Source organism: Monodon monoceros, unplaced genomic scaffold (assembly GCF_005190385.1).
Source record: "Monodon monoceros isolate NGI ecotype Baffin Bay Population unplaced genomic scaffold, NGI_Narwhal_1 Super_Scaffold_21, whole genome shotgun sequence".
NCBI classification, from domain to species: domain Eukaryota; kingdom Metazoa; phylum Chordata; class Mammalia; order Artiodactyla; family Monodontidae; genus Monodon; species Monodon monoceros.
In genome coordinates, this window is record NW_021703778.1 from 95,313,733 (window position 1) to 95,325,468 (window position 11,736).

Below are 11,736 nucleotides of genomic sequence, written 5' to 3' on the forward strand. Positions count from 1 at the left end.
AATTATTTAATTATGTTGCTAGCTACTGTCACATTATTCCTATTCTCAACCAAAATGCTTTGAGAGAGAGAAGGGACCAACACGGGTTCGTCAGAGTGTGAGGTCCACTCTGAAGTAGTGGTCTGAAGTAGTAATTGGTTTACCAGATGGACTAGAAGGAGATTGCAGTTGTAAATAATGACAAATGTTTTAAATATTATTTTTCTGGTTAGGGAGAATTTCAAGTTTTGATTCATTTTTAAGAGGGACCATTAAACACGATTACTGCAATATGTAATGCCCTCTAGCCAAGGGATACTAGAAGCACACCTCTAATTGAACAAAGCTTGGTTTATTGGCTCATTGCAAAGAGGGAGAACACACCATGGACCTCTAAGAATGATGGCCGTAGGAAGAACTTCTGGAATTTGAGTATGTGGTAGATGACTTGGGGGCAGGTTCAAGGAAGTGGAGATTTGCATTCGATTGGATGCTGTCAGGAAGCAGGAGTAATTTTATGCTTGAGTATTTTAATAAATCTTAGCTAGAAATTGAAGGAATAAAGTAAGGCTAAAGGAACAGTCACTCATATCAGCCAGGATGGGGATATTCTTGGTCATTTTTGCGGTTTAGTCTTTTGTTAGTAGTCTTTTTGTCTTGACCCACTGTAGTCACAGAGTGGCCTTTTCCCATGCTGGTGTTCTGTGAAATTGTTTATGTTCGATTTCAGTTTACGCCACTGCCTGGCTGAGAGTGCCAGGATAGCTCCTGTGATCCAGCTATCAGAGGCTGCTTTCCTCTCTAAGTTTCTCGTTTTCAAAGGATAACACTTACAGGTCAAGGAGGCATCCCTAACCTTTTTTTTTTTTTTTTTTTTTTTTTTTTTTTTTTGCGGTACACGGGCCTCTCACTGCTGTGGCCTCTCCCGTTGCAGAGCACAGGCTCCGGACGCGCAGGCTCAGCGGCCATGGCTCACGGGCCCAGCCGCTCCGCCGCATGTGCGATCTTCCCGGTCCAGGGCACGAACCCGCGTCCCCTGCATCAGCAGGCGGACTCTCAACCACTGCGCCACCAGGGAAGCCTCTCCCTAACCATTTATTTTGAGTTTAACTCTTGACAAGAATGGACCAACACCAGGGTTTCCCAAACTTCATTCAGTACCATATTATGTCAATATAATTATTACTTAATATTTTTAACCAGTTCCATTTTAAATTAAATGAATATATTTTATAAAGAAACTTTATATCATTTCTATAGACAGACATTAGTATTACTGACTCAAAATAAGAGGTAAATATAATATAATATAATATAAAATATAATAAATTCTAGCTGAATGATTTTGCCTGCTAAAGGTTCTGAGGCTAAAGCCTGATCTCTCTTCATTTGAAAGGAAGTCTTGAACTTGAAGAGAGATTTAAAATTATAACCGAACTGAGCTTTTTCACTTGATATGATTGAAAGATTGAGAAATAAGCAAAAATTAAACTTACTGCAATGATTACCACCACTATTTAATACAAAGTCTGCATGCTATCTAAAACAATCATACCCACTATCTCTTTTACCATGATTGTACACCTCTCACATATTGAAAAGCACTAACCTGTACACTCTGTACACATGACTAGCTTTCTTAGTCTAAAACATCCAGAAAAAAAGAATATATATATATATTTTTTAAATTTTTTTATTTTTTTGCGGTACGCGGGCCTCTCACTGTTGTGGCCTCTTCCGTTGCGGACGCATAGGCTCAGCAGCCATAGCTCACGGGCCTAGCCGCTCCGCGGCATGTGGGATCTTCCCGGACCGGGGCACGAACCCGTGTCCCCCGCATTGGCAGGCGGACTCTCAACCACTGCGCCACTAGGGAAGCCCTCAGAAAATATTTTTGCATTTGGTGTTCCATTACAGCTGCCTTATTGAAAACAGGGTGTTTTCATAAGAAAGAGAGCTGCTCTAATTCATCTTAGTAACAGTTTAGTACATGTTGTTTTGCCCATAGAGGGAAGGACCTTATATACTGCACTGGGATTTACATAAAACCTAGTTTCCAATATACACCATCTTGCAAGTGCTTTTTCTTTGTTTACAATTGTCCTTGCTTCCTTTAATTTCTAAAGCAGCAAGATGAAATAGCATACACACACAAAAATAGAACTAAGCCAAGAAACAAGACACTTGGTTCTCCTTCTTTCTAACAACTGCTGTGACATTGGGCACATCACTTGCCTTCATTTTTCTCATCACTAAAGTCTCAGCCCAGCTCATGAATTGTTGTAAGGATGAAGTAAAGTGATAAGCTGAATAATAATATTATTTACTAATAAGAATCAGAAGTCTTCTCCTGTAGGCAGCTTGTGTTGCACTCAGAGGTTTACAACCCTATAACTCTTTCTTTCAGTGAAAGACTCCACATAGCAGTTTTGATCACATAAGAGTTAATCTTAAGCATGTAACTTTTCATGATCATCTAAACTTTAGTTGTGGATTGAATGCTAAGTTGTTTTCCTTTCTTTTGAACTTTGAAGGTCCTTTTCCAGATGGTGTCATGTGGCACACTGTTTGTGTTGTAGTTCCTGATGACTTTGAAAGCTCATTCCATCAGAGATGCCTCACCACCCCACCAGGGACCCAGAATAGCCAGCCTTCCCATATGTTTCTCCATCCCTGCGCTCTTAAGTTCTTTTGCTGCCTTGCCTGCATAACAAATATAAATATGGTTCTGGACCTGGATTTCTCCCAGATGAGCAGACTTCAAAGTAAGCGTGAGGTCTCCAGGAGAAGACTTTTCCTTTGTCCATCCATGTGCCCATTGCCTGCTATGTGTCTGGCTTTCTTAGTAATAGAGTGATTAAAGGAGGTGGCAAAAGTAGGGAGACGGGAGAGAGCCCAAAGTGGTTTGTGATTATCCAGAGCTGGAAGTGAATGGGGGAAGCAAGACAAAATTAAATTCTCCATCTGGAACAACACATTAGGCTGAGAATGACAAATTTAGTGCGAGTAGCAGGTTAGCAGTGACATGACATCAACACATATACTGTAACTTTGCATGTCATTATTTAACATGCTAATATATCACTATTATATGCTCATTACTGGCAGCAGCATCACACTGAACGAGAGATCATTATTTACTTGAGGGCCATGTCAGTGACTGATGAGGATAGCATAATGCAGCAGCTACCCTAGGTTTTTTCATAATGGAAATGAAGTAAGACTTGTGTGTAAGCTGAACTTGAGATATGATGGAGAGCAGTAGAATGGCCTTCCAGTTCTTTCATGGGGACATTAATATCATTCCCAGTCTGAGTATATAACATTCATCTGCATTACTCTTCCACTTATACTTTGTCACTTTTTCTTTTTGCTTTCTTTCTTTTCTTTATCTTCTCATGTCTTAAAAGTCTTTTTCCTTTTTTTTTTTTTTTGCCTCCTTGTTTCTTTTTCTTTTGTAGTCTCTTCCTATTGGGCCAAGGAGTATTTTCCTGTAAATGCTATATTTCTCCCTATTCTTAAACAACCTACAAGTATTCATTGAGCATCTGTTAGGCTCTCAGTGCTCCCCAGTAGTGGGGTTCTATTCATGGTTGTTGAGTCTAACTGCCTTCCTTTCAGAGCATTGCACATTATGAAATCATGGGATGCATGACTTGCCTTAATATAATGGTACTTCTTGGCAGGAGGGATGACAAAGGCCAAAAATGAAGGAGCCATTAGAAGGAAAAGTTCATCAGACTGTGAACTTGTATGCAGGGCACATTAGCTTTTTCATCCTGTACTGTTTTGTAGGCAAGATGCTTAGTAAATAATGCTTGCAGAAAGAGAGCCATTCACCTTCATGCATGATGTTCGCTAACATTTTGTAGACTAAATAGATGAATAAATGAATAGAGTGAATAAATGAATGCAGTTTCTTCACTTTTATTTTCCTACCCTTCTTTAAACCTAGATGTCTTTTTCATTACATTAGGTAAATTTGAGAAGAGTTGAGGAAAATTTAGTACTAATTATTTCAAAGCATTTTTCTTTTATTACTAGCCCTTTACAGGTGGGGATATGAAGCAATCTATCACATTTCTTTGAGGAGTGAAGTGACTAAGGATAATATTTGAGTGTTAACAATTTAATTATTACCACAGTTTTGGAAAATCCCATCACCCTCTTTTTTACTCTTCTTCTTGACCATATTTGGCTATGAGAAAAATAGACTTGTCTAGAAAAACATATTTTCTAGGACAATATTTCTTTTTACAGTTCTCATATTACCTCCTGTCAGAAGCATACAAATCACAGATTTGCTATTAGGACCAAAGTTCTAATAGGGCTGGGTACAGGGCAGCCAGGACTATTTGGGAATATAAGCTCAAAATCAAAGTCTAAGAAATCCCTTGTCAATCTAATATCTAATAATTCCTCTTAGATCATTTAATGTCAGAATTTGCTTTAAAAAACTCCACTGGAAAAATTCAGTATGGCACATAAAGGTGACATCAATTTGGAATATTAACTGCTTTATCATTTTTTCCTTTTATTGGTCATTTTCCTTTAACATATTTGCAATTTAATTTTGGTGTATAACCATTTCTTTATTGTTTATTTTTCTAACCTTATTACCAAGCTCAGCACCGTAGTAAAATTTTTCAGTATTCATTCATCTAATATTTATTGATATTACTGCTATCAAATCTTAATGGAAATACTTTATGATTTCATTTGAAAAAGCAACATGTCAAAAATCAGATGATTAATGATTTTTAAAAAGGTTAAAGAAATACATTGTTCATTTTGAAAAATGTAAATCTTATATCATTCTCTATGGATTTACTAATAAAACTTCCTTCTAAAAATTGTAGTACTAGAATAAAAACCTTTTCTGTCATTCTTAGGAACTTGGTAAACATTTATCTATATTAAAAAAAAACCTTTACTTATTAAAAAATAAATTAAATTAAAATATAAAATACCTTTTCATTGAGTGACAAGGAGGCAATATGTATTTTTCTTTAGCTACCTTGCCAAACACTATTGGGACATGTTAATTCATATCACAATACATAGACACACCAAGGACAGAGCCAATGGTAAATGCTGCCAATAGAAAACTAGCCCTGCTAGTGAGGTAGATTAAAGATAAACATCTGTTCCCCACTTTTGCTATAGAATCGTTGCCAGTAGACCATATCTGATAGATGATCTACATTGCTCCTTATTTAGTTTATTCTTTTCAAGGATGATAGGAAGAGTAGGTCTAAGGTAGTCATTAGAGAAATTTAGGCTCATTTACGATTTTTCACATAACAACTTTGGTGAACCTAACCCATCACCCCTACTTCCCCCAAATGTTTTGATTTTGGCAAAACCTAAAACACATTTGACAGTGGCACTTTTTTTCTTTTATTTCTCAACCTATTTGAAATTTAAAGAGAACACAGTCCATACATTTTTGTCTTTTTTTACACTTAATTCACCTATATAGTATTTTGTAAACATAAGTTAATATCCAGAAACGTGTTGTATTTTTCATTTCTAAATATAGAAGAAATCCCCCTTTGTCACGAATAAATTAACTTGTTCCTAGGAAGTTTAACTTTTATTCCAAATTATAAAATAATAATTATAACAAATATGGAAGGGCTTGATTATAATATATCAGCTACAACAAATATTAAAAAGAGATTGTCGATCAGATGTAAAGAACTAGGCAGGGCTTCCCTGGTGGCGCAGTGGTTGAGAGTCCTCCTGCTGAGGCAGGGGACACGGGTTCGTGCCCCGGTCCGGATGGATCCCACATGCCGCGGAGCGGCTGGGCCCGTGAGCCATGGCCGCTGAGCCTGCGCGTCCGGAGCCTGTGCTCCGCAACGGGAGAGGCCACAACAGTGAGAGGCCCACGTACCGCAAAAAAAAAAAAAAAGAACTAGGCAAAGATGACTTGGTTAATTTACGTACATTAGAGCGCGCTCTCTCTCTTTCTCTCTCTCTGCATATAAATATATATATATATATATATGTGTGTGTATATACATTTATAAACACCAGTTATCCAAAGGCTATGTTTACCTTTGAGATGGACCAAATCTAACATCAAATTTCTAAATAGTTTTTTTTAATACATTGCATTTGGATAGAGGAAAAAAATTTTAAGACTCACTAGGGATGCATATCTGTCAGTTTCTAATCAGAAAATTCGGAACCACATTAAATATTTCATCAGAGAGATTTAATATGGGACTCAACTATTCAGATTTTGGAAAGCAGCAAAAGGAAAGAGGGACCATTGATATAGCTCAGAGATAATGACTGCAGGAAGCAGCTACTGACCCTAGAGCTGGGGAGGGCTCAGGGAAAAGGTGGGCTTTTCAGAACCTCGAGGAGGGACAGTGTGAAGAAAGGGGCACTACACTGAGGAGCTTCTGCTCTAAAGAGGAAGTGCTGCCCAGCTTAGGTGCTTGTGGGAGGGGCCTACAGAGCTGGGGCTCAGCCACAAGGGAAGGGTTACTACCTGAGTGGGGCTGGTAACTCTGAGGGGGATGCTGCACAGCTAGTTCTGTAGCCTGTTGCCAAAACGAAGGTTCATTGCTCATGCAGCTTGGGCAGGTATAACAAGCAAATCAGAAACATTGGAGTCCCTTCCCTCATCCTCCTGTCTTCAAACCCTTCTCTAGCACCCCTTATTAACAAAACTTAACAAATTAGAAATATCGTTTGTAGAGTCCCAGTCACAGCCTCACAGAGCAGAGGAGAGTTGAGGCTGAAAAGTACACATTTGTATTATATGCAACTTATAAAGAACTAATAGTGTCCGAAGAATGAGTGTGTTGAACATAGTGATGGAATTATCGAAGTTTCATGTATGGAAAGAAGCAGTTTGGAAAAAAAAAAATCTTATAAAATTTCACATTTCTTGGCTAGGCATAGAAGGTCATTTTCAATGTGCGTATCCCAACTTCAACCCTACCCATCTCTACAACCTCATTTCTTTCTTCCAGACCTCACTGAGGTCACCATTCAATACTAGTCTTTTACATACATGTCTTTCTACACCTGCCATCCTTCAGCATTTTCTCAAATTCCAGCCCTTTCTTGGAGTCTTCCCTGACTCCCCCAGTGTGTGTAATTCCACTTTCTGTGCTCTAGCAGTTAACTATGTCATTTAATTTACCCCTCTGTCTCTGCCACATAAAAGACTGTGTCCTGGAAATTTGGAGCCATGTTATATTGGTATTTATATTCTTACCACCTAGCCCTATGCCTGTTATAGAGTGTATATCTGATGAATAAATTAATGCTAAGTGAGATTTCAGGAACTTTTGGAACAAAAAAATATCTAATTGAAGAAATCTATTGTTTTGAGATTTGGATATGAATGTGTTACATTCATTGTGGGAAGAAGGAATCTGGAAAAAAATAGAAGTAAGAGGATTAAAACAGGCCCAGCAAACAGCTGAAGCCTCAGAATCAGAGGGCAGGCCTGGGCTACACTGCACTTTTTGCCACAGTATAAATCTTACTCGGTGATAAACCCAAGAAGATGTACAACAAAGCTTTCACAAATCAACATTTCCTGGGTATATGAAAGGTCCATTTGGAGTTCAGGCCTACCAGTTCAATACCTTTTGCCTCAGTAACCATAGCAAGCAGAGGTATTTAACTTCATGAATTATAAAATGAGAAGAAACATTTCTGTATTGGTTGTGGATTCAATCCCACAACAGGTTCAAAAGTTCAGAAGCAGCTAATACCCACATTTATCATAGTAAAGGTTACTACATGAGCAGCATTTTTAAATAATATATACTTTAAATTATTGAAAGTAAGCAGCAACAGGTAAGAACATGGTATTTTTAAGTATCCTCTTGTTTCCTAAAATGCTTCAGTGCTTTTCAAATATTCCTTAGAGTAATAAATAATACAACTGTGTACACTTTAATATTAGCAGATGGCTCCTTGGTATATTTTACTGTACATAGGTATTTTAAATCTCGTTTTCTCCAAATGTAATAATTATAATAGAACACGTTGAATGCTGGTTCTATGTCTGGCACTACAGAAACATTTTATAAAAGTTAACGCATTTAACAATCTTATAGAGTGATTTCTGTTATCAACCCCATTGTACAGATGAAAAAACTATAGCTGAGAGAGCACCAAAAACTGTCTATCTTATTTTTATCTCTAAAGCTTTGTTTATTTTGTTGCCTTTACCTGGAAGGTTTCCTCCTCTCAATTCACTACTTATTCTATTCTCTCTTCAAGGCCATTTTAAAATCTCTTTCATGTACTTTCCTGCAGTCTTCCCTAAGTTTTCTGGACTAATGTGGCTCCCTCTATGCAGTTATTCACTAATTTCTTCATCCATCCATCCATTCATCCACCTATCCATTCATCTTTATTAGATATCATTGTGTGAAAGGCTGTGGGAATTCCCTGGAGATCTTACTTTGGTTTATATGCTGACTTGTGTTTTTGCTTCAGGTAGTAGGCTTGTCTCCCTAACGAGATCATAAACTGCTTGAGGGCAAGCATGGTTCTGAAGCTTCTTTGTAAATGAAATCAGAACCTGTATGGGTTAGCAGATGACAAAGGACTAAGCTCTAAAAATACTTTGGGCCCGGAAGTCCAAAAGAAACTAGAGTAGGAGAAAGGAGTGGTCAGAGAATTTGGAGAACCAGGAGAATTTTCAGTACTATTCATTTTTTCAGGGTGGTATATAAAGTTGACACACAAACAACCAAAAAATTATTGTATTTAGATAGAGTTAGTTGGGGACCAAGGCTCCTCTTCATGGCATGCAGTGCTTCAACTGTCTGAAAAGAGACCACTGGTGACTAGAAAGTGATATTAGTCCTGCAATTGAGAGCCAGATTGCAGAGGGTTTAGGAGGTTGATGAGGAAATGAAGGAAGTAGCTTCAGATCTCTCATTCAAGTATTTGACAGAAAAGAGAAGGGAACTAAGATGCTAATTATAAAATGACAAAGAATGAAGTTTTTAATATATGAGAAACTATCCATGTTAGAAAGTAAAAAGTTACAGAGAAAGGGTTGAAGAATTTCCATGATTGGCAAGAAATTATCACCCCCCCCTCCACCTTCTATGGGAAAAGCGAAAATAACCCAGTTCATCCCTCTGACCCCTTAGGCAAATGCCAGCTAACCCTCTGGGCTATTGAAATCTGTCCTTCATTCCTAGCTGCCAGACAGAGCAGTTCCTTTCCCTGCCTAAAAGGTTCTCTGACAGATATTGACCAAATATAGTTGCTTTTTTCTTTCATCACCATTCAATTTGCTTAAATAAAAAGTCCAATGAAAAATGACTCCCTCAAATATACCTATACTGCATCCATCCTCTCCCATTATTTTTGGATGTCCCTCTGGAGTGACTTGGTTATATGCATGTAACTCCCCATTCACCAAGTCTAATACGCAAGTCTTAAATTTTTAAAATTGCCTTGGCGGTCTATGGACAGTACAGAAACAGTGCAGGTTGTCCGTTTGTAACTTAAAATCTGATACTCTGAATCCAAAGGAATTACCCACCATATCCATCTCTATTGCATTTCGTGTCTCCTTTTCCTCCCCATCGTTCACCAGACAGTAATGTTCTCAGATCAAATATCCTCTATAAATTGAGAGGACATTTAGCTGATTTATGGGGCTTTTAGCTATTATATACTTACCTATTCAATAAAAGTAAGTACTTACATCACATGACACATATGCTACCTTCACAATATAAGATCTTTCCTTCAAGGGATTCAGGCATCAAATTGTAATGAGATTTCTTGTAGCTAATACATCACTTAAGGGCAAACTGACATTCTGAATCTATTTCTTTCTTTTTTTTTCTTTCCTTTTCCTCGATGGAATTCTGGATACCGCATTCTTTGTAAGAGCCTTAACATTATTAAGATTTTTATTTTCTTTTCTAAACAGTGTAAACCTGTCGAATAAAGAAACTAGGAGCAGGAATACTGGTTTTGCACTTAAGGGCTGAAAAGGAATATTGCCTTGGTCTTTTATACAGCATTGCCAATTTCCAGAACCAGAAGCAGAGTAAATGCTGCCTTAGCATCTACGCCATAGGAAAACCTTGAGGGTGAATACATCTACGTGGGATCTGATTTTGGTGTATCAATCAACACATCAGTAAGCAATGAACAAATATTTACTTCTCCAGTAGAGTAAATTCCTTGAAAGTCACTGTAAATTCAGGCTTTCTCAGCATCAGCACTATTGACATTTTGGGTCAGACGGTACTTTATTCTGGGTGGCCATCCTGTGCATTGTACATAGGTTAGCAGAATCCCTGGCCTCTACCAGCTAGAGGCTAGTGGCACCCCTCGCCCAGTTGTGACAACTAAAAAATGTCTCCAGACGTTGCCAGTAGTCTCCTGGGGGGCAAAATCACCCTTACTTGAGAACCACTGCTCTAATCGGACCTACCATGTGAGTGTGATTATTGCAAGATTCCAGGCTATTTGTATCTAAGGGTAGAAATTTACTCTTACAGCAAAGCCATCCTATGACTCTGGGAATATGGGAAACGTTGCTTTTGTTCCCCATTACTATGCTACTTGGTGTGTGAATGTTAATGAATTAGTAATTGTGGTGACAAGCACTTTCAAGAGGAGTTTTAGCAAACCTATTTCCTATCTTGTGTTTTAGGAAGGCTCAAAAATTGAAGGAGATCTGAATCAGAATTATGGAGTAAGTGAAGCTGGTTGCTGGTACTCATCCCACGATACTCTTCTTTGGAGTGACCTAAAACCTACTTCGGACTAGGGATTTCTCTATTTCAGACCTAAGCAACATTCATTATCTGTCATCTCATCGTAACTCAAACTGATATCGTCTAAAACTGAATTTAGTATCCTGATACATGCTGAATGTTGGTTCCCCACCCCCTGTATTTGTAGGACACAGCAAGAAGATGGCCATCTATGAACGAGGAAGTGGCCTCTCACCAGACGCCAAATCTGCTAGCACCTTGATCTTGGACTTCCCAGCCTCCAAAACTGTGAGAAATAAATTTCTGTCATTTATAAGCCACCTTGTCTATGATATTCTGTTATAGCATCCTGAATGGACTAAGACATATCCCATTGCAAAAATAATTCTTCTTCCCAATTGGCCAGTTTCTACTTACAGAGCCACCATTCTCTAAACGTCTTATCTGACCTGTCCATATCCTTCTCCACATCCCAGAAGTTTCCAAGTCCTACTGGTCTTTCCTTGTCAGTGCCACTTCAGTTAAACACTACCACTCTACCTCTCTGTTTCCAAGGATCAGCATCCTCGTGGCCACCTGGCTGAATCATTGCCACACTTCCAAGGGCTCCCAGCATCAGTCTCTCCCTACCTCAGACCCTCCTGCATGCTGTTCTCAAACTTTTAATACTGTCTGCCGCCCTCTTCAGGAACCTGTATCATGTAACTCTAACTTAATGAAACAAACCCATATTTTCTAGCACGATATTCTGGATTGTTCCTCTGTTTACTTCATTTTTTCACCTCAACATTTTGTTTGTTTTGCTTTTGATTTTGTTTTCAGGTCAGACTAATCCCTCTAATCCTTATTCACATCCTGATCACCTCAATCTCTCTAGTTTATGGTTCCTAATCTGTTATTTTCTTTCCTCCTTGCTGCAAACCCAACTTTATACTTGTAATAATGATAATTACTATTTATCGAAAACCTACTACTGTCAGGTACAGGGCTAAGTGTTTTACATATGTTACATCAGGTACTCTTA

At 38.2% G+C, this 11,736-nt stretch overlaps 1 long non-coding RNA gene across 1 annotated transcript; it reads left to right on the forward strand.

Annotated features, from left to right (window-relative positions):
* Positions 1–10,036: 10,036 nt before the first annotated feature.
* Positions 10,037–11,028, forward strand: LOC114905129. The gene is made up of 3 exons (XR_003796096.1): positions 10,037–10,129; positions 10,649–10,690; positions 10,900–11,028. It is a non-coding gene; the product is annotated as an uncharacterized LOC114905129 (long non-coding RNA).
* Positions 11,029–11,736: the final 708 nt, after the last annotated feature.